The 23163-nt window shown below is 46.0% G+C and overlaps 1 protein-coding gene across 8 annotated transcripts in view; it reads left to right on the top strand.

Moving 5' to 3' along the window:
• EHMT1 (euchromatic histone lysine methyltransferase 1) overlaps window positions 1-23163 on the top strand; it is a 123143-nt gene that overhangs the window by 7735 nt on the left and 92245 nt on the right. Inside the window, exon 1 of one of the 8 annotated variants that reach the window (XM_075772778.1) lies at window positions 12992-13086. The exons of 6 other annotated variants lie outside the window; for them this stretch is intronic. The gene's annotated coding sequence lies outside the window, so the exon portion shown is untranslated. Of the gene's footprint in view, window positions 1-12991; window positions 13087-13324; window positions 13345-23163 lie in introns of those variants that run through there. One more of the 8 variants, XM_075772782.1, reaches the window with a different exon arrangement.

Raw genomic sequence — 23163 nt, 5'->3', positions numbered from 1 at the left:
ATGCCCAAAGGCCTTTGACTTCAAAGCCATGCCCTGCCTCCAAACTGACTGAAGGTTTTGGTGCTGTGTTAGCTCAGCCCAGGTGTGAGCAGCTGGGCAGCAAAGCCATATGTAGTTTTTATTATTTCTTCCCTGTAGTTTAATTTATCCTCTCTCGATTATCTCGGTTCCTGGGGTGTTACCCAAGGCATGTTTTTATGCTGCCCTTGGCTGAAGTTCATTCCCCGGGAGTTTTGCTTTAGGTGCGTGGAAGGGACTTGAGGGAAGGCACAGGAGGCTGGCAGCGCTGTGCAGCTTGTGTCGGCTCTGCATGCCTTGCGTTTTTGGGACCTGAGGAATTAAATTAGGTTTTTTGATGCATTTCTTATTGCCATGGGAGTAGGTAGCAAATTTACACCCTGTCAAATACGGTTTTATCAGTGTAAAGAAGAGAGTATCAGTATTTGGGAGATGAAAGCATTAACAGTCAGGCAGTGAGCTGGGTTATATGATTCCATCTAGTATCCTGTTGGCCTGCAAGTTTGAACATAAACCTCCAGATTATGAGAACATAAATCATGAGTCTAAATATTTTATTAATTGAGGAGCATTATTAATATTTGATAGATTAAATCAACACCCAGAAGGCTTTGCAGAAAGCACCACTGCTGAACTGGTAACCAAGACATTAGGTGTTTTTAATTGCAAACTTGTTTGTAATAGCTTTTGTCAACTCTGAGTTTTAAATGTTGAGGATCAGTGAATTTCATACATTTGAAATCCTTTTGTTCTTTGGATTAGGAAGGGTATTTTCTAGTACTGTTAAGGATGCATTGTTTCAAATTGGTGCTTTAATGTCTCCTTTTTTTATGCAAAGATGATTGTTTATAAGCAGGTGTCCTATACAACCCGGAGACATCATCTGGCATATTTAACCTTTTTTACCATACTTTGAGGAGAAACAACGAATGTTCCTTTAAAGATGGCCTTTGGATGAGACGTAATATTTACTCTTGCTGTAGTGCCAGATCCTGTAGTTTTCAGAGCGTGCGTGGAGAGGCGAGGTGAAGAGCCATGCTGTCTTTTAATCAACTTCTCCCTGTACCAGGGAGACACCGCCAGTGAGCAAACAAACTGCTACTGAGCACACTTGCCGAAGATTCGTCTGCTTTGACTTCTGAGAATTTACAGTGGGGAGAGGTTAGCACAGCCTCCGGCTAGCATCGTTTGAAAAGGCCAACAAGGGGGGATCATATTCTGTCTTGGTTATTTCCACTGTGTTTTCCAGTCACTGCAAGTTGTATTTCCCATCTTTTTTTTTAGATTTAGACCAGGTGCCTGTCACACACAGTGCACTCTGTGCTGAACTCCCACATTTTTGGAATTTCTTTGTCTGCAAATTTTATAGTCTTCCCTATTGAAAGTCCCCTTCATACTGGTGATATGGTTCCGTTCTTGGGTTTCTAAGAGTTTAGCACCTTTCCTCATGCAGCTCTATGTTGATAGCATGTTGGTCTTAATCATTTATGGCTTTTATTAAAAACTGATTGGTTTGATATCTTCTCAAATCCCTGCCTCTAGACTATCCTCATGGAGGCTGTTTTATAGACATAATTTATCTTCTGCCCCTGTGTGACAGCAGACTAAAGTTTTGCCTACTGCTGCGGATGCAAATGCTGGTGCTTTATGCAATTACACGATGCACGTTAAATTGCTGTTGCTGCTGTTTGTCCTGGAGTTGTGGCTCGAGGCTGCCATCAGCAATGACATAGGACACAAAGATCCTCCTCACCCCCGGCCAGCGTGCGGGCTTAAATACGGTTTGATCCCAGAGGCAGCCTGGCTGCAGAGGAGGTCAGGAGGTGATGAGGAATGAGGGTGATTTGTCAAGTCTGAGGTTTGGCGAGTGCTAGGAAGTTTTACCAGCCAGCTTGTCTTTCTTCACCGGGCCTTTGTTTCCAGCCACGCTTCTGATGAAAGGCAGAAACGGCAGCTCCTCCATTGGCTGCAGGAAACCACCTCCCCATGCAGCACATGCGCTGTGGCCGAGTGCCAGTGTGGATGCGTTCCAGTGGCAGAGCTGGTTGGCAGCTGCGAGCCCCAGGCTCTTACTCGTGGGGTGCTGGCTCCTGCCAAAACAGCCTCCTGCAGCGGGGAGGCAGCATGGAGGAAAAACAGCTGGGAGAGGGGGTTTCCATCATCTGCCTTGAAATGCACCTAACCGAGACATCTGGCGGCACACCGGTTTGAGCCCGCGGTGCCTCTTTGCTCGGCGAGGGCAGGCAGGTCCCAAGGAAATGGCTCGGATATTCTCTGTGAGGAGTAGGGAGGTTTGATACGGTTCCCCCCCTCCAACGTGCTTGTGATCCAGCAGCATGGTTGTGTCAGCAGCTTGCAGCCGATGCAGGCTCTGTCAGCAGAGCCATGTATTTTGCAGCTGTGGCCAAAGAGCCAATTGCAGGAGGCCCCGTCGTCTTGTGTATTTATACATTGGATGCCCAGGGATATTCTAAATTCTTCTTTAAATGACAAAAACTCCACAAGTGGAAGTTGGTGTGGAGCTGCCAAGAGCTGCTCCTGATGCAACAGTGTCTGCTTTTAAAGAGAAATGTAAATGGTGACACGAGGCCCCGTGGTTCCTGCATGCATTCCCTGATGAGTCAGATATCTTAGCTTGCACTGGGATGGTAATGCTGATGCAGTTGCTGATTGCTGCCAAAGCGAGGAGTCCACACAAGGAGATTAGACAACAGTCCTTTTCCCTGCTGGGTGCTCATTACCATTTTCTTGCTGATGTATTATTAATTAAGCTAATTTTTATTGCCCTGTAAGTGTAGATGGTGCTGCTTTGCAAGCACAGAACATAACCTGCTTGTTTCCCAGAGTTTCTGAAGTATGTGTTGTGCCATGTGCAAAATGAGAGTGTTGGAAAAACTGACTGTGAGGTTAAATATTGAAGTAAGGTAAATCTCTGGGTTTTGTTTTCTTTTTCCCCTCTTAGCAGATGCTGGGCTTCATGGCTGACTGAGGCTGGTGAATATGGAACTGTATGAGCAGACAGCTAAGGACCTGTAAATGCCCTGTATGCAGAATTAGTGCAGACAGGTAATAGGATTTAAGTGCAAGGAGAGTTTGCAACATTGGCCCTCCATAAGACAGTAGATTGCATAGACTAGAGTATTACATTAAAAAGAGTCTTGGGACCTGATCCAAAACGACAGAAATTGGGGAGGGCTTTGCCATCAGCTTCAGTGAGAGTGGCTTGCTTGCAGTGTACCCAAGCGATGGGGCAGTCAGCAATTTAAACAAAAGAATTTAAAGAACTGTCCAAGCGAGGCTGGTTGGCGGAGTCTGATTATGAGATTTAGAATTTGTCCCTGCTGAAAAGCTGCTGTGCCCAAGACGACTTTGTAGTCTTGTTAAATGCCAATTAATTGAAATTCTGCTAATTGGCATGGCATCGCCATTGTGATGCTTTGTCTACTGCAAATGCAGTGTCCTTGCTGTCAGCAGCCTGCGTGCCTTAAAGGTGCAGCCGTGCGCTGCCGGTGCCAGCGTATCTGCAGGAGAAAGGGTGCACTGCCATCTCTGAATCTGCTATTTCAGATCAGTTTGGAATCTGTGTGTTTGGAAGTCCCTCGAGTCTGCTGAGATTAGGTGTGTGGATCTGTACAGGGTTTGCTTTCTTGTGAGGTCTGCAAGGTGGCCTCTTCATCCTAGCACATCGCTCGGTCCCTTTTGTGCCAGTAGTATCCCCCAGCATGAGGCTCCCACCCTTGAATGGCCCAGTTGAACACCATGGCTGGGTTCTGCAGCCTGTGCTGCTCTCCAGGCCTTGTCCCTGGGACAGGCTGGTTGATGTTTTGTTCCCTGTGATGCTTTCATAATCTTTCTACAAAGTTAGAAAGCTTGACTTGGTGCTAGAAGCCTTTAACTGGATGTGTTGTAGAAATGCAGAATGCTAATTTTTAAATGTACAGTTTATCTTCACTGGGTAGGAGACAGCAAGTTACATATGTCAAAATGTTCACTATTTTATATGCTCCGGTTTCTGGCTTCATTCCTTGAGATCATGGGCAGAGCTGATTAAGAGAAATAGAAAACTTCTTCTAGAAGCATTTTGTAACATATTTGTGATCAAAGCCAGTATGACTCCAAATGTCCAGCACCTCTTCTTTGGACTTCTGATAGCAACATTGGACTTTGTCTTGAAAACGTGATCTGTAGTCTTTCTCATGTTCTCTTATTGCATTCTTGAATTAGGCTAATGTATCCTATTCCAGCCTATGCAATTATTAACAAGCCTATGTAATTATAGCATCTACTGTACGGTCATTCTGTGCCTCTTGCTAGGAAAGATCAACTTTTGAAAAACAAATCCACTTTGATAACCTGTCACTGACTTTTCTAAAGCAAAACATTGAGTAGAAAAGTGTCACTTGGGCAGCCTTTCCCGTTGGTTTATTTCCATCTGTTTTTTTGACATGGTTTTCAACGAGCGGAGTGGTTGCAGCTGGAGGTTCAGGCCTAGTTTCACAGTGCAGGTAAGTGGGGGAAAGCAGAGAGGGGACTAAAAGGGCTGGAGCCCCCCATCCACATCCTCTGCTGTGGGCTGTGTCACAGTCACGCAGCCCAGGAGCGCCCATCGCCGGTGCAGGTTCCTCCCAGCCACAGTCTGGCTGCGGTTGCATCTGACCTTGCAAAAGCACTGGGAAAAGCTCTGCTCTGTTGGTTGATTCAGCCTTTTTTTTTTTTTTTTTTTGAATGAGAAAAAGCCCTTAATATTTTGGCAGTAATTCACAATGCTTTCTTTTATTCTGTGTGTGACAAAACCATGTGGTTACAGTCTCTTGCTCAGCCTGGGTAGGATCCACTCCTTCGTGGACTGCCATCAGAAGTTCAAGGCATATCTTAAATCCTACTTAAACCTCACTCTCTGGCAGATCCACTTTGTTTGGCTCTGGGCACAAGAGTGGGAAGGAGCGTGTAATATTGAGTACTAGAAGTTAAATTGCATGGAAGGAAAATCAACCAGTATTGTTTTTTCACTGCATTATCAGAGCTTTGTGAAGGTTTGGCCAATGCAGGCTACACTTTCTGTTCACTGTAAATATCGCTGCGTCTTACATCACCAGAGGAGTAGAGGCAGGAGGAAAGGGTTTCCTGCCTCTGCCAGATGATGTTACCAGTTCTTGAGGTTTTCAGCCATGCGTGTCTCAACAGATTGCTCTTTCAGCATTGTTGTCTGGGGACTGTTAGACATAGGCCACCTCTGCAAACGAATTTCCAAGAATGCAGTCATTTCCCCTCTCTACAGGAATACGTGAATCAAAAATTCTGTTATTATCCATATGAATTCAGGGGCTGTTTTCCCAAGCTTAGTTTTAGAGCTAATCTTCACGCAGACGCTGCCATTATCTTGGTGATGCGTCCGCTCCTCTTAACTCACCAGCTGCACTGTGGTATTATGCACGCTTGTCTCTCTTCACATGAGAACGCTCTATCGCATTGCTGCCTTCTGGGCTGCGCAGCATATGGGAGGACTAGTTAAAATCTCTTATCTCTTCTACTAGGTCCTGTGAGTTGCTTATGTCACGGCATCAGCTTCTCCAGGGATGTGGTGCCTAAAATCAAATAAAACCCCTGTCCTGTCCTGACAGCCCCCCCATGAGTATACCAAGTGGTCTACCAGTGGCGTAGGTTATTTACACGACTGCAGCTCGATGTGGGAATGAGCCCATGGTGCCTCTTGTAATGGTACGTTGCAGATCCAGATCAGACAGAAGAGGAGTGCAACTGTGCACTGCTGAGTGCTCTGCTCTGTAATTACATAACGCGGCTAGACAGGTAGGTTTTGATCTTGCAAGCATTTACGCATCTGAGTAATAATTACTAATATGCCATAGTATTCAGCGTTACAGGGAGAGCCGTTCATCAGTGACATAATGGCTCGGATGCTAGCTGCGCCTTGGATATAGGGTTGCATGTCTAAGCCCTAGATGTGTGGATAGGCGTGAGCCATGCCTCCATCTAGGAATGCTTCCTGGGTAAGGCTATCCAGGCGTCTTGTACTGCTTGAGTGTGGATGCAGCTTTGCTGGCGAAATAAGCCCTCTGGAGTGAAGCGAGCTACTTCCATGGCAGAAAGTCCTCTTGGCTAAGGGCTCCCGCAGAGGTGGGTTCGTCACAGCCCTCCTCAGCAGAGAAGCCAGGAAGCAGGAGATGATGGTGGAGTGTTTTAGACAGCAGTTGCAGGTTTTCAGCCATTGGATTTGTGGAAATAACTGTTGACAGGAGGATCATGGCAGTTACTTTGCATGTTGAAAGCTATGACTGTTAATTAAGACTGTACTGTGAGAGCTCATTTACATACAGCTCTTAGCATATACAGACTGACCCTCTACAAATCCCAATTAAGACAGTTAAAGTTAGCACTTCTGTACTGGTATAGCTAATTTGTGTGAAGACACAGGGCTTAGCCATATCGATATAAGCACATTTACAGTGGTGTAAACGTGGCTGTGCTCCATGTCGTGTAAGCGTGTTGACCAAGGTCACGTTGAGGGAAGCGCATTTGTGTTGGTATAACTTTGAATCTGTTTTGAATTGTCTCAACAGAACTATCATGCTATAAAGGATGCCTCTATCGGGGAATACTAAAAAGATGCAAAAATTGTGGATGGACTAGTAATCAGGTCCTTGAATTAATTTACCTTTTTTTTTTTTTTTTTTTACATTATACTATTTCAGTGTTTGTATTTCTCTGTGTTTGGGGTTTAGTGTTTTTGTTTGGTTTTTTTAATGACTCAAATGGGGAACAAACTATTTTGGAAACATGCAAATGAAAAAGCTGAAACGTAGATGCCAGTCGAGGTGAGGCTGGACATATCCCACTGCTCGTTTGCCTTGCATGCCATGTGGAATGTGTTGTTGAGCAAAACAGAGGAAGGCTCAGAGCATGGAGGAGGCAATGATTGTCCCAGAGCTGTGAGCAGGCACACCAGGAGGCATCTGAGCATTTATACCTGGCTGTTTTGGAATCTTACAGTCCCAGTCTTGTGCTATCAGGGCCTTTGGATTAAGTTGCAGCAAAATCCTTTAGTTTTCCCGAGCTCTGGTTTCTCACCATGCGTTACAGCAGGCTGGAGAGCATGGGGCTTGGCCATCTGTTCCCAGAGCAGGGCAGTCTCCCGGTGCTGAGATCCTCAGCAGTTCATGTAACTTCCTCCACCTTTGAATTTTAATCCAGAGAAATAATGTTGATCCTTTTCACTGCTTGGTTTGTAACCTGTACAGGTGTTACATGCCAGACGTGAGGCCAGCTCAGAGCCAGGCTTTGAGCCTTATTTCCTTGAAGCTGGTACTGCCTTTGCTAGCCATCATACTCATTTTCGTAAGCCACCAGGAGAATTTTTGTCTTTGTCAGCATCTTTAAACCATTCTCTTAAGCTTTGGGGAAAAAAAAAAAAAATTTTTTTTTGGCTTTCATATTTAAAGCCAGACGCCTCCAGGACTTCCTCTCTGTTACTTCTGCTGAGTTTGTCCAAGTGGTTTTTAATCCTGTGCCAACAGGGTGTAAATGTCTATATAGCAAATATGACTACCGCAGGTGGCTTGCTTTTCTTAGCTACCTCTCAGAGCCTTCTGAAGGGAGTTAGCCAACCAAAGGTTGAAAGCCACTGGTATAGGTGATAGGAGGACCAGGTGCCGAGGGAGAGTTTCTGCTAACACTTCTAAATGAAAAAGGACCCCCTTAAACAGTGTTTGTTTATCTTGAGAGACAAATCAGAGTTAGTCAGATCCTTGCAACCAGCGTGGGGCAAAATGAATCCATGTGCGTGTGAAGTATGAGGATCTTCTGAGCTCTTCCAAGTTCTCCGGTATCGAAACTGGTGCTGCAGACAGTGTGATGCAGCGAACATACACCACTATGGATTGATTTTGACAGTGGGCTGCAATCACACAGAAGCCTGCTGTTTACTCTCTTCCCCCTCTTCACGCTCCCGTGGGTAATATTTACAATTAGGGCACTGTGTACGCATCTTTGGTGTAGTGTCTCTATGCTGAAGGTGCTAGAAGGGCAAAGCAAAGTCCCTGAATCAGTCTTCTTTGAGGATTATTTTCTAAAGCATCCATATTCATTGCAACCACGTGGACCACTGATAAGCCTTGAAAAGTGACTGGAATACAGTGAGATCCCATTAAGAGACTAATTTTGTCTACCCTTACGAATGAACTTCTGGAATTTAACTTAAACTGGATTTGTCCAGTGAGAGGTACGCTGACAGGGTCTCCTCCTGCAAAGGCAACCTGCTAGACATGCAAGCAGGGATTTACTTTGCCTTTATGGAAAAATCTGTCCCTAATTCCTGCCTCTCTGCACCAAGGTCAGCTGTGAGGTCTCCAGCTGCAATGGCATGTTCATGCTGGGCATGAAATAATGGATCATGAAGGGGAGCAATGGCTTGGTCAGTCATGGGGCTCCTGATAAGAAGCAGACATGGGGCTGAGCTGCTGTAATTTCTTACTGAGATGATGCACTTGCTAAATTATCATTCTGCCTACCAAAAATATTGGAGATAGCAAGAATGTAAAATTGGACTAAGACACCTCTCTCAGAGCTGGAAACTGCTATCTCCTTGATAACATCCTTGGTGGGACCATGGAGGCCTTTTGTCCTTGCTCCAGTTTCTAGCATTTGCTGCTCTAGCAACACTTGCAGACCCAAAGCAGTGGGATCCTGGTGTTAACACAGCGCTACAGTTTAAAAGAAGGAAGCAGAGCACGACAGATGATCACCAGCTTTTGTATGAAATGGTCACGCCTTGAGATGGGAATGATGAATGGCAGGTTGTAATATCTAGTTGTCTTGGGACTGGCGTTGTTTTCATCGTAGGAGATGAGAAATAATCTTGTGTTACTGCCGCATTTATGGTTTGTAATGTTGCTGTATTATTTTCCTTTTGCGGAGCGGGGATGATGACAGCACAGGTTAGCTGAGGCCGTGCGTCCATTGAAGCCATGCCAATAGCAGGCAGCATGGTTGCTCTCTTTTGTGGGGAAATAAATAGCTGTTTCAGTGGTCAGCAACTCCAGCAGTTGTGCAGGCTTCTCTTTACAGCTGTGCTACCACTAGACTGTCCTTACAACGTGGATGCACTGACCTGCCCTTCAGCTGTACATTTGGAGGGGAAGAGAAAAAGGGCACGGTAATTTACACCGGAAAAATGCAGGTATTGTGTGAAAATAATTCTGGTAGGCTGCAAAACTCAGGAGCCCGCTGTTGCTCTGCAGTGTGGTTTGTGGGATCCTGTCAGCTGGTTTGGCATTTTGTGGCTTTACTATAAATGGTGATAGCGATACAGTACTATGCGTTAACACTTTTTTTTTTTTTTTCCTTCTGAGTGCTCTTCCATGCTTTGCCACGATGTTGCAGACTAGACTGACAGAGTAAAAGCCACCTGCAGATGCTCTGTGGGTAAAAAGAGGAGAAATCCTTTTCATATTTTGGGCATGCATTCCCACAGCTTCCTGCTGTCCCAGCCACTGATGACACAAAGAACCGAGTGCACTGTATGTAGCTAGAGGTGAAAACCTCAGTAGGCTCCTCCACAAGCAGTCTGACCCAACTGGAGAGTACAATTGAAGGAATTCATTATCTGCTGCCTTTCATCTGACCATCCCTCTCAGGCCTCTGAAAGGTGTTGAAGACTGAGGACATTTAGACCACGTCCTCAGATGGGCCTGCATTTTGTGGCAAATGGAGTGTGAAGAGTGAACGCCAGCCGTGCTTCCAGTGGGTCACCCATTTTTGTTTAGATATGGGGCTCAAAATCTTATTTTTTCAAGCTAGTGTGAATGGAGATGCTCAGTCTGCGAGATTCAGTCATCATTATACAAATATGTTTCTTCCTGGGACCGGTGGCCATGTCAAACAAAGCAAGAAGCCTCTGTGTTCGTTGGGAGCTGGTGGTCTCCCCATACTTAGAGATACCACTTTCCCGAGTCACGTCGCTGCCTTCTCTTGGTTTTCCTCTGTACTTGGCATTGTTCAGACCCCTGGCAGCCTGCCTAGATGGGGTTGCAGCTACACTGCAGTTTGTTGGTGGTGCTGCCCCGGGCCTGATAAACCTGGGGCACTTCTGCAGCGTGAGCAGAAAGCTTCACGGGCTCTGAGGGTCTTGGATTTACTGTGCTTGTGCAGCTCGTTGGTACCTTGTGTACCTCTTCCTGTGCCAGGGGAAACACCTGATATGGAGGATACAGCATCCTGTAGGCCACCTACCTCTTCTAGCAGCAAAAGCAGAATTATTTAAGTATTGCTCTGTTCTGCTGGTACTTTTAGGCTGTTTCCATGACTTCTGCGAGAACTCATGGATAATGAGACAAGGTACCAGAGTTTCCAGGTTCTGCAGTACTAGATAGATGGTTGCTGTTGCATCAGGCTAGTATTCCAGCTGCAAATTATATAGGCAATTCTTAGCTCTTTTCATACAAATGAGTCTTTAAAGGGAGTCTGCACTGAGAGTAAAAAATGCCTACATGAGTTTTTGGCAAGGCCGATTTTCATCTCTGTTGCACTGTGTTGGTGCCACTGGACTTAACAGCATCACCTCTGGGTCAGACCGAAATGCATGAGGAGCCTCATATCATGTTTAGTCCATGAAAGAGCAAGGAAGTGCGGTACCTAGGATGGAATGATTAATTGTATACCCGGGGTATAGAGGTCACAGCAGGGATATTAGAAAGGTGCCACCAATTTACTGTCACGGTGTTGTTAAACACACTTTTGTTGGTATTTCTGAGGCTCCCCGTGCACAGAGGTGGGTCGCAGTGAGCCAGCCAGGAACGGTGAGCGTTTAAGGAAGGCTACCCTGCTCTGCTTCTTCCCTACGAGTAATTGTTTGAAGGAGAAGGGATTCACTTCCTCTCTTCTCTCTCATCATCTTCATCCAGCTGCAACTTTCATACTAGTCATGACAAACGAGGAGTGTCAGAGGTGGATTCCACCACATCACGTACTCTCTCCTGTTTGGTAAATTAGTAATACGCCACCATACTGTTCTGCGGGAATCTCTCTGTCCTGGCTGCTTTTTCAGCCAGGTTCAAGGCTGGGTGGGTTTTTAAATGATGATATTTTAAAATTTGAGAGCAGCTTTGATTTATTGACCTGCTGCCTCTATGAATCGAGCTGTCTGGGCTGGCATCTGGAGATAAGAGGCTGTCGAGTAATTGCTTATTATTGACTGATTGCCAGCTCGGGCTGTTTGCTTGAAGAAGAATCAATGGCAGTCAATCTTGAAAGTCTAAACTCTCAGGGAGTATGACTGGTTTCCAAATTGGGAATGACAGGTCAGGATAACTCCATATCTGATAACCCAACTTCATGTTTGGGTGTAATCCTGCAATGGAGGAGGAAGTGCAGGACATGATCTTCCTGCATCGAGGCTTTCACATCTGCTGGCTTTAAAGTCTGGGATTTTTCTTTGCAGGGATTTTCAGGGACAAATCCCATCCTGGCTCCAAACCTTCCTCCAGGAAGCTGGGGCGGTCTCAGCCCCACCTGCCATGAGTGGGAGGCGAGGGCAGGATGAGTGCGGGCATCGTTCGTGAAGTCCCAAAGGATAGAGCAGGGAGGGGTGGATGAACAGCCTGTGCTATGACACATCCAAACCAACCAGTTTGGATGCTTTATAAATAAAACAAAGCGCCTATTTTAATGCATGGTAACAGAGATTTCCTTTCTGTGGGTGATTCTATTTAGGTGACAACAGAACAAAATATCCAGTGTCACCATACGTTTTATCATTCCTTACGGAGACTGTCGCTATGGTGAGCGTTCGTTTTAAAAAGCAGACATAGCCCTTATTTAACACTATCATGACATGATTCACGTGTAGGGCATAAAACATAAAAGGGGCTTCATGGCATCAAAGGCATTCAAGACTTTTTTTTTCTTTTTTTTTTTAAATGTTTAGATCTTTGTACTGGCTGGGGTGAAGTCTGGCAACTGGATTTGCGAAGCAGTGTCACACCTTCGGCTGTAGCCCACTCCAGATTTTCCCCAGCGCTCAGGGGTTGCAGGCTGGTCTCTACAAGCAGGGTTTAAAACTTGAAATAAGAGCCTTTCGTGGGGGAGGGGGAGGCTTGGATCTCTATCAGCTACAAAGAGCAATTAAGCAACAGGACATAAAATAGATAAATGGGAAGGGGAACAGCAGTACCCGGGTAATATGGGAAGATGAAAATGGAAGAATCCACTTCTAAAGTATAAATATTTGTCTTTTGATTTGGAGCTTTATTTTCACCAGTGAAAGCTCTGATTCAAGGTGCACCGTTTGGGGTGAGGGAGAAATTCCTGAAATAGAGCAGTTTAATCTACAGTGGTCTAGGAGAGAATGGACACGATTACTTGAACAGCCTTGTTTAGATACTGGATTTGTTGTCTACTAGCAAATCCTCATTTGCATGGGTCCTTAATCTGTGGAGTTAAATGTGTCTCAGGATCTGTTATCTACTGTGCTGCAGAGTTGAGAACTAGATTTTTAAAGCTGTTCATTTTTATTTGAATGTTCCCCCTCCCCCCCCCCAAATTATCTTCCGGATATTTTTGAAAGCAAGGATGAGCCAACAAGTGATACAAAAGAAAAATCTGCCAGTGAGAAGAAGCTATTTTTGATTTAAGATTCTGTGGATGAACTGTCCACCAGCTTGTAGAGAAAAGCCAAGATCAGACATTTAAAACGTGTGTCGCAGGGAAACCACTAGCCCCCCCTCTTCCTGAAAGGGCACATTAACGTGAAATCTTTTAACCTCGTTGGAGGTAGAGGGTTGGGCAGAGATCCTTTCTGGAGCTCTAGGAAGGGATTAGCCCTTATTTTGGGGGCTGTTTAACTTTGCCTGTAGTCCTGAAATGGCATTTCCTCATGTCTGCAGCAGCCCTCATTTCATGAAATGGATGCAACTGCTGAAAAAAGATCTCGCGTGAGCATGCTCACTGGAAGATTAATCCTTTAGAGGGAGTTGGAGAGTTAAGCTACTGTAATTTCTCTGCAGTTGGCTGCAGTAAACAACTGCTCTAAAGACACGAGGAAAAAAATTGACGGAGGTATATGGGATTAATGTACATATCTTTTTGCGTTTCTACTTTAAGGTTGAGGGTTTGATAAAGGTTTTTCTCTAAGAGCTGGGGAAGAGGGATCTGTGTAATGATTTTATGGGTGACCTTCATGTTGTGGTTTCTTTTTTTCCTCCAGGCCAAAGTAATCCTATTTCCGTGCAAGGCCATACTGAGGCGCGGGCTGACTTTCTAGAGCTGGGGTAGAGCACCAGGGTGACTTCGTGTTGAGTTAAATGATTATACGAGGTGAGGCCTGCTGCACGTTGAGCTGTGTTGGCAGGAGGGAGCTGAAAACACCTAGTCCTGTTTGGTTTTGATCAGAACCCAGTGGGACTTGATATATCATGCTTCTGTTGGAAAGAAAATGTGTAAAGGGATTAGCTTTGATTGCCTACAGAATTATAGTTTGTTTTTTTTTTTTTAATTTACTTTGCTCCCCCTCCTCCTCTTGCCTGAGGAACTGCAAACCTGTGTCAGATGGGGGAAGAAAAATAACTGTTGAGATATTTTGGCTTTGCTTTAAAGGATGATCACTTTTCGCATGTTGAGGAGAGAATGCCTTGCCAGCAAGGTAAGTGTTGCAGGCACACGGGTTGCGTCAAGGTGAAACCGAGCTCCCTCCTTCCCAGTTGCTGCTTTGTGGGTGCATCCTGGAGGAAGGAAAACCTCTGTTAGTTCCTAGTGAGTGAATGGCGTTTTATCTACTCGCCTCCAGAAAGTGTGGGTGAAGGAGGATGTGATTTACCACCCTTGATGCTTTATATCAGCTTCCTCCAAATACTTACAGCTCAAGCGATGGAGGGCCAACCTGGGGGCTCCCAGGATGTCAAGCAGAAATACTCGGGCGGCTTGATTTTTTCTCAGGCTGCTTCAACGCAGTGCTTGAGCTGGGAGAGGCAGTGCTCACTAACCACGGCTTGTGTCTTTACCTCTTAAAAACATCTAGCTATTCCTTCTGAATGATGAGGAAATGGAGGTGAAGTGTCAGCAAAACTTGCCTGGCTTGGGGGGGGGCGTGGGGGTGGGGAAGGGGCATCGTTTTGAGCGTTATGTATCTAACTGGAATAAATCGCAGTCCGTGAGCTGGAGTTGTGAGGTACCACTCCTCAGCAAGTCTGCAGGACTCTGTACGAGTGGAAGAAGGGCACACCGTTCCTCCTTCGAGGAGTAAATAATAATAGATGCAGCTCTGCCTGCGCCACTGAAAATCCGTGTGTTGCATGGCTGTGAGAGTCGTCCTGGTGTTACCCGGTGTTAAATGTATGTCCAACAGCAGCAGGATCTGTTTGCAATGTTGTGTATTGGAAAATGGCTTCGTATTTCCTTGGAGTGGTGTGAAGAAGGAAATAATAATTCAATAATTTTGCAAATGTCAGTGGCTCCCACTAGATTCGTCCTGTGGTAGCTGTCAGCTTACATGCGATACACAGGTGGATGCTAATGCTGTTGGATGAGTTCAGAAGGACAATTCTATTACAGACTTGGCTGAGCTCGAGGTGCTGCGTATTTGAAGAAGATTTTGCCACCCCAATATTGAGGTTTTTTTGCATAGTCCCTCCTTTCCAGAAGCTCTGGCTAGCACAGATTGTCTGTTCTGTGGATGGTTTTAGGGAACATTGATGGCTGTGTGCGTAGGGGGAATAATTAGCTACCAAATGCAAATAGATTGTTTCTTGCTGTTTCAAAATCATTGTAATTTCTATTGAGGATGGGTTAATTATATCTTCGTTTTGATGGGTGTAAGGAAAATGATAGAGATATAGCAATATAAATCTATATAGGGAGGGATGTTGTTTTCAGAATAGTGTTTTGGAAATGGTGAGAACAAAGACTTGTCTCTTGGAGGACTGCGGTTCTGTAGGGATCCAGCGGTCTTGCATGTTTCTCAGTGGTGGATGAGTGGTTTTTATTTTGCATTTTTATCTTATGCCAGTGCCATATCTGTCACCACGAGAAGGGCTTTTCAGTTCAGAGGAAAACAATCAAATTCTGGTGAAAGTGCATTTGGTTGAAGGGCCGAAGTTTTTTTGAAAAGCAAAGGTGAAAGCAAGAGAGTTAAAATATACTTCAAAATTGATTTCTGATCAGGGTGTAACAAAAATACATCCTTAACCTAAAGTGTGTATGAGGGGAGCTGCTTTACCAGTACAGGACCCCAGGACTGGGCCGTATGCGGAAACAAGGTGCTTGTCCCTGGCTCTCCCCCCAGTGCAGGTCATCGCTGCCTTTCCCTTTCGCAGTGGGTGATTTTAGGGAGCCTGTATCCGTCATCTCATTCTTTATTGCAGCCTCACCGGGAAAGGGAATCAAATTCATCCTTAAAATGGTTTGGACCAGCTTTCACCTTTTTTCTTCGGTCTCCAGTACCAGGGTGGGCATCTCTGGCACCAGAAAACAGGGGAAAGACTCAGCAAAAGGACAAAAGTGAGACTGTTTCCTTAGTGCCATGCCTTTTGGCTTGAAGCCAAAGAGTAAAGCCCTCCTCCTCTTCTTGTTTTAGAGAAAAATGGGGGAAAGGAGCTATTTTCAGTGGCTGAGGAGAGCCCCTAGCATGGAGCACTGTGCTTCAGCCTTACCAAGCCTTTGGAGGCCTGGGGACTTTGTGCCTCTGGATCGGAGCAGCATTTGTGAGAGCCTCAGCCCACGGCTGCTTCCCTTCTGTGCCGAGAAGACGTTCAGCTCCTCTCCAGCAAGCCCTGGAACTGATAAGTCTGAAAGGAAAAAAATAGCTACATCCAAATTTAATTTCTGTTTGGTTTAAAGTTTGCGGATGTGCTCTCAGGCTCTGCTGGAGGAGCTCTGCAGATCCCCTCTGGAGTGTTCCTGCGGAGCGGGCACCTCGCTCCCCGTGCGAGCCCCCCAGCCCTCCGCTGTGGCCGAACTGAGCGGAGGTCGGTTCTTCAGCCTGGGCAGCTCACAGCCTGCTGAAATGGGTGCGATGTCTGCTGCGAGGCAGGCTGTGAGCCCCAGCGCCCGAGGGGATGGGGCACGTCTGCTTCTGCGCTGGCTGTAGGAGCAGCAGCCTGCAGGGAACGGGGGTGTCAGTGGGGGAGGCAACAGCCAGCGCTGGGGCTGGAGTCATCTAGGGAGAGCAGAGGTGTCATCCCACCCCAAAACGTTACCCCGGGTGTTTAACTCACGTGTCCCGCGGGGCTGTGCGGGCTACGGTGCGTGCAGGGAGTGCGGTGCAGGGGACTCCTGCATGCTTTTATTGAGATGAGTAACTCGGGCTTTTCAGGAGGATTCATTGCCTGAATTTGCAGGCTGCTATCTTTAGATTTCTGTGAAAAATTCTGGCCATGTGGCCAGTTTTGTCTCTTTTCCAATCAGCATAATTTTGTTCAGAGGAGGAAACGAAACCTGAATTTGGGACTTGCTCACCTCTCGGGTGTTGTAGCAGCCAAGGACTGTATTCAAAACAGAACAAAATGGAACTGAATCTCACAGGTGTATCTAAAGAAACCTTATGCAACCCTGGCAATGACAGGGAGGAGAAAGTTACTGTGCTGAGTATTGCATCAAAGTCCCAGTCTTTAATAATCAAATGATGACCACTTCAAAGCTCAGTGTCTTTGCTTCTCTCCCTTCTAACTGCTTCGGCCAACCTTTAGTCAATTGGCAATGACTTTAAAACCAGACATTATGATACAAGCCTTGTAATTATTTGCTGTGATGAATCCTCTTTCTGCTGTGAAGCTGTGTGGAAGGGTTTTCTGTAATGCACAACATTTCTCCACCTTCATGCCCTACCAAGATTCACTTCAGAGGAGGAATTTTATCTCCTGCTCTCCTGTCTTCCTGACCATTTTGAAATCCAGCTTATGCCAGCGTTTCAGCTTCCTTAGCACCCTGATTGAGCTCCTCGCTGCTGCAGCCTTGCTTCGGGCCTTTTTGCAGCGCTCTCCCTCTGCCCCGAGCCCTCCTGCCGGGCTGCCAGGTCTTCTGTACATCCCGGGCGAAGCAGGGAAGGACCTTGCAGCATCTCCCCAGCAGCCCCTGTGGGAGCCCTGTGCTCCTGGGAGGCTGGTGGAGCCCTGCTTTGAGACGGACTGGAACAAGCCTGAAAGCAGCAGCTGGCAAGACGAGACTCCCTACCCCCTTCTCCCTGAGGATTAATAAGTGAAGTTCTGGGCATGGGGGAAAAGAGCTGCATTTTTTTTTAACCTGGCTGTGAGATTAGTAGAATAACTCCATTCCCGTGGTGGATGAGGCTTTATGAATTGATTAGTGTGGAGGATGTACGTTTGAGCTTTTGAGTGTTAGAGAAGCAATACAATGCGGTATGTTATGCTTGGGGAAAATATAGTCTGTGGTGAAAGGGACGATGGAAGAATAATCCTGCTTTACAGACCTGCATCCACCTGCAGGGGAAAGATGGAATTAAACAGAGCAGGGAGAGAGCAGAAATGCAGGAGACAGGGCTGTGAGCATGGCAGCTGGAGGAGGAGAGGACTGGGAGGGACGGATGGAGGAGGCTGGTTTTAAAGGTGGTGGTGAAGTGACTTGGTGACTCCTAAAAAAACCAAAACCCCCCAAAAAACCCCCCACACCAAAAAAAAAAAAAAAATGAAAAGAAGAGCAAATGAACTGCAGGTGATTCTTCAAGCGCCATCTAGGCTGTGACCTACTTGCTGCCACAGTGATACGCGGCTAGAGAAGCAAACAGAAGAAATGGCTGTTCCCTGTGGGCAGGGCAGGGGTGCCGATCCACGCGGGAGCTCTTTCTAGTGGTGCTTGCTCCAGCTGCTGGGATGTGGCTGCACCCGGGCACCTGGGGTTTGTAGAGCCGCTGCTGGAGAAAGCAAAGGGAGCAGCTTTGTGTCACGCATTTCCCTCTGGTGTCACAGTGGTGGAGGGAGACAGTGCCAGGTCCTTTAACCAGGCTCAGATTTATAAGCTGGCTTAAACATGTGGGCTCCTTGATGCAAGAGCAAGCTCCTTCCCCGGAGGGGCGCTGGGCCCTGTGTAACTGGCCTGTCTGGGGACATGGGTCACCAGGACTCGATAGGAACAACAGAAATTATTCATCCCTAACCTCCCTAATAATCCACTGCAAACTAAAAGTCTGCTTTCTCCCACTTCTGCTCCTTCAGGAGCCCCCACTAACCTGATCATTCTTAATCTCATCTTATTTTCCAGATCATCAGTTTGATTTCTCAGTACTTTTACAGTCCGTAGTGTTCCTGGGAATCTGTGCCTCCATCAATAATCTCTGTTTCTTTTTCGAGGCTGTAGCAACCTTGAACCATGGTTTCCATGCTATTTTTAAAACTCACACCGCTTATTAGAGGAGTCCTTCAGAAATAACTGTACAGTTCTTACCAAGATATCCCAAGATTTTCTCAGTAAATAACATCTCTTGCTAATATGAACTTGAAGGTTCTCCTTTTCCTCTTGTTCACTTCTCCCACTGGGGTTTGGGAGTTAAATGCCTTACCTTTAACTTCATTCATATATGTAGGTATACATGTATGCCACAGTGTATCAGATATTTCTTTAACCGTATTAATCATGATGCTGAGCACCTAGTGCTACAGGCTGGCATCAAGTAGTGGCATTGATTAGACAGTCACTCTTCTTCTTTGCATTCATCAGCGAGCATTAGCATATAACCTTCCGTTGCTTGATTTTGAAACAGGTTCCAATATCTTCTACAGTGCTTGAAATCCAGCTAAATTTGTTCCTCTCAACAGACTCAATGTGGATTTACTGGGGGCAGAGCCTTGCATGGGGAGGGAACCCTAAACCAGTGACCTGCTGTTGTCACTGCCCGGTGCTGTGGCTGCTCTTACTCCGGTGAGACCTTTCCCACTCGGATAGGGCTGCATCAGGCCTGGGGCTGCTTCAGATTTACCTCTGGACAAAATGACATTGGGAAGTGGCCTTTGTATCTTTTTTTTGGGGGTGTTCCAAGTTGCTATATTAAATAATTTTTAAAAAGTGGCTCTAAGAGTGCCTGAAATGGCAGCCTTCCTCCTGTTGATGGCATATGGGGAGTTATTTGTGAGTTAGCAGTCCAAGGTTATTTAACTCCAAAACTTCTGCGCTTGCCTTGCAAACTCCATCCAAGAAAAGCTTTTCTTTGGAAAGAAAAATGAAAAAAAAAAGTCTTCTGTTTTTCATAAGTTGTGAATTATGCTCTTGTCTAAGCTGATTATTTTATTTATTCCAATAATCCTCTCTTCCAGAATAAAGGAAAATTAATTGTCTTCCTATTTCCATAATGATTTGCCCTTCAGACAGTTGCCAGGCAAAGTGCTTAAAATCTGAAATGAAAAGATGGTGAATGTTTAAAATCATTGAGGAACATGTTTGTATTTTAATAGGGTGGTATTCAAGTAGTCCCAGAGAGTGCTATTTGCTCTGTGTTCTGTAGGATTATGAGGGTGGTTTTTTTTCTTCTGCATATGTGAATGGGGTCAAGCCTGCTGTGGTAGATAGTGCAAGTCTTATGTAGGATTTTGCTAGCAATATGGACTGCCTGCAGCTGAAGCCCTAAAATTATCCGGCATTAATGGGGAGCGTTGTCCTTGGGCTTCATTCTGCTTGTTTGCCGGGAAGGTGGCTTTGCTGCATTTCAGTGCCTGGAGATGGGCAAGGACCTCGTTCCTTACAGGTGTCCCTGCAAGAGCTTTTCACTGACACCTGCCTCTTGGTTATTTTTATCTTTTCTGACTGAAAAAAAAAAAAAGTTACCTGATTAATTTGGGAAAATGCTGGAGTGCTTCCTTAAAAGGCTCAAAAGTGATGTAATATTCAGTGATGACTCTGAGGGCTAAATTAGGGCTTTTGTGGGTGCGTTGGTTGAGGAAGGGAGTTTCATATTTTATCAGCTCACACATTTATTTTTTATACCAGGCTACGCGCTCAGCACTCCTGACTAGCCAGGCACACTGGCAAAGCCGGTGTGGAAGCAGTGGCACAGCTCCAGATCTAGACCAGCACCAGAGGAGTGGTGAATCTGCCCTCCTCTTTGCTTCCCAGTTTTATTCCAACAAGCTTTGAGAAATACATAAAGACGTGGAGCTGCGGATGGCCGTGATTCCAATGGGGGATTATGCTGAGGGCAGGCGAAGAGAAAAAGCATGACGTGTTTAAAAACAAGAGTCTTGCCTAACGAAAAGGGTTTGTTTGCCCAGTCATTCATGTCCCCGTAAGCGTTGCACTTCCAGGTGTGGGCTTCCAGGTGTAGGGACAGCCGAGGTGGAGCTCATCTCCACTGTATTCAGGGAAAAGGTGCTGGCACCAGACCTGGATGTGGCCCTGGCTCTTTCCTCATCTCACAGCATGACTGGAGGCGTTGGGGACAGTTTCAGTGCTGTGTTTCAACACAAGAAACCACATGGCAATAAATTCCTCATATCTGTCATACGTTTCCCTCTCCCCTTATGCAAAATTGCTCCAAAGGAGCAGAGTGTAATCCATCATGGAAGAAAGAAGGGTAGGAGTTAATTCATTTTCATGATCTTTCTGTAGCACTTAGTCCAGCTAATAGTAATTTGTCTTACTTGGCTGCTGCAGTAATCCCATAAGGGACCCACTGGGAGAAGGCTTGGCACAAAGGACCTGTGGTCCCCGGGTATTTCCATTAGCTGAAGAGCACATGTGATCATCTGTTGCATTTACAGCCTGAGTTTTGTGCTGCCATCTCAAGCAGAAGAACAATGGAGGTATCTTAATACCACCCAAGTCTGGGAGCGTGCCATACCCAGGTGAGATAACAGTCCATCGCCCAGATGTTCCTTGGCACAGGGGCGGGAGGGGGACTCTCTCCTGGGTAGAGTGAGCTTAGGGAACATAAAACCAGGTGTGTGAATATCCTCCTCAGGTCTCACCTGCTATGCTATGCATACAACAGTCTTTTGTTTTCTGTTAAACATCATAAACCTGGCAGGGGAATTCATTAACACGAGTCCCGACAGACTTTGATTTTGCCAAAGATTGATTTTGAATCATTCTCCCTACTTTTAATAGGAGATCTCTCTCTCTCCTCCCTGTTCAGAAGTCCCGGGGGGGGTGTAGGTGTAGGCTGCAGCATAAAACCGCCCAGTTTTGTTCATTCTGTAGCTGGTATGGATTGCTATTTCTTGCTGTTGGTGTACTCGGCTCGTTGCGCGTAGCATGGAAGAAGTTATCCCAGACAGAGAACACTCAGGTGGCCACCTCCTGTCTGTCGACAGCCACCCTTAATTTTAGTATTTTAGGCTCAGTCTCTTAAATCACAGATGGAGCTGTATTTCCAGCGAGTACAAACCCATACAGTTCGTTGAAGTAGGTGAAACTACTCGAATTTACAGCAGTTACGGTCCTGATCTGTAGGCAGCTAGCTCCATGCTTGCTGGCATGGTTGCCAGAAGGGCTTTTGAAATGGCAAAGGTTGTGAAATCATGGCAAGGAACATGAGAGGACAGGCGCTGGGCTAGAGGAGGACGCATGCCCCTTCTACAGCACAGCAAAGACTGGAAAAGTGGGTGTTACTGCCTGTATTTTGCGAAGGCACTTTCCTCATGCTCCAGGCATTTCGTGTGCTAGGCAGTAACCTGTAGGCCTTTCTCAAATGAGAAGAGTTTTACAGACTGGCCTTTCCTCCTGATCTTTTGATGGCTTTTTGCAGGAGTAACTGTGTTTGTTAGCTGGGGGCTGTTACTAGTCCCGTGAGACAATACCGCTTTTGAAAATTAATATTTTTTTTTAGCCACTATACTGATAATCCTGTCCTTTTGTCTCCTGTTCCCTGAGGGAGTTTTTGCCCTTCCTGGATCTGATCCTGATCCCTGCTTGCGAAAACAAATCCCGGGTTGCTGATGAAATCAGTTGTCTGATGCACTGCATCATCTATGATTGTGCAGGGAGGGAAGGAACCGGTGCCCTGCCAGAACAGCAGCTCATTAAACGTTTTGCCTCGGCTGAGGGTGTCCAATCTTCCCTTCTCTGTATCCCCTCTCTAGCTGAAGTAAGAGAAGTTTACCATATCTGGGTCCTCAAGAGTATTTTCTCTTGGTCTTGTGGTTAGGATTGATTGTTGCACAGCATCAAGAGCCTTTCCTTCCTCTCCCCTCCCAGCACTTCAGGTTATATATTACACATGCACAGGAAGTGGATTGAAGGGGCTAATAGATCTCCGTTGTTAACGATGAGCCTGTAAATGAATGTTTAGTGCTGGCAGTATCACTGTGTGTTCTGGTCTTTCATCCTCCGGAGCTCGTGGACAAGAAAATTATGAGAAGCAGGTGATGGTAGGTGCTACCCTGCCTGTTCAGCTCCTCCCGGTGAGCAGCTCCCCCAAGAAACACCCTTGGAGCCCTGCCTTTTGGAAGGAACAACTTGTTTTGACTGTCCTTGTTGCGAAGCGGCCCGGGCTGACTGGTTTTTCTATTTGGCACCTTCGTGATGAGCTGGTTTTCCCAAGACGGTAGCTCCAAAGCCATCACTAGGTCCCACGTGTGAACTTCAGGTGGAAGAGGAATTCACAATGACCATGTGTTTAGTAGGCTGCGTAAAGAAACGTATCTTTTTCTCTTATTTTTGTAAGATTGGTAGTATTGTTTGCTTTGCATGTTTTATTTTCTTTCTCGTGGTTGTCATTTTCTTTGTCTTCATGCACCTGTAACATCACAGCGCTGAGCACAAATGTGAACTATAAAATTAGAGCCATCCGTGAGGTCTGGGACAGGGGGTGGGGAGGAAGGGGAGGCGTCGCTTCCAAAAATCTGGTTAAAAATCAAACTGCTGGATTTTGAGTGACAGTTCAGTAGTAGCTGCTTGTCTCTGTTTACTTTTCCTTGGGATTTGGAAACCGGCACAGGCCCTGTCGCCTGCAGTAGTAGATGGACACGTAAATTTGCACGGAGTTTCACTAGCCTGCTGGGGTTGGGCTGGGGCACATCTGGAGGGCTCATTTCTCAGCACTGCAGATTTGTTGCTTTCCCTACAGAGCTATTGTCTGAAGAGACACCGATAGACGTTCGCTATTGATTCTTTGTCTGGAGAGATAAATATATATATTTTTTTATGTGAGTATCTATATATTTTTACACAGGAAATTGACTGGAGAAACTTTCCTCT

Source organism: Balearica regulorum, chromosome 20 (genome assembly GCF_011004875.1).
Source record: "Balearica regulorum gibbericeps isolate bBalReg1 chromosome 20, bBalReg1.pri, whole genome shotgun sequence".
NCBI lineage: Eukaryota > Metazoa > Chordata > Aves > Gruiformes > Gruidae > Balearica > Balearica regulorum.
This window is presented reverse-complemented; position numbering and strand designations above follow the sequence as displayed.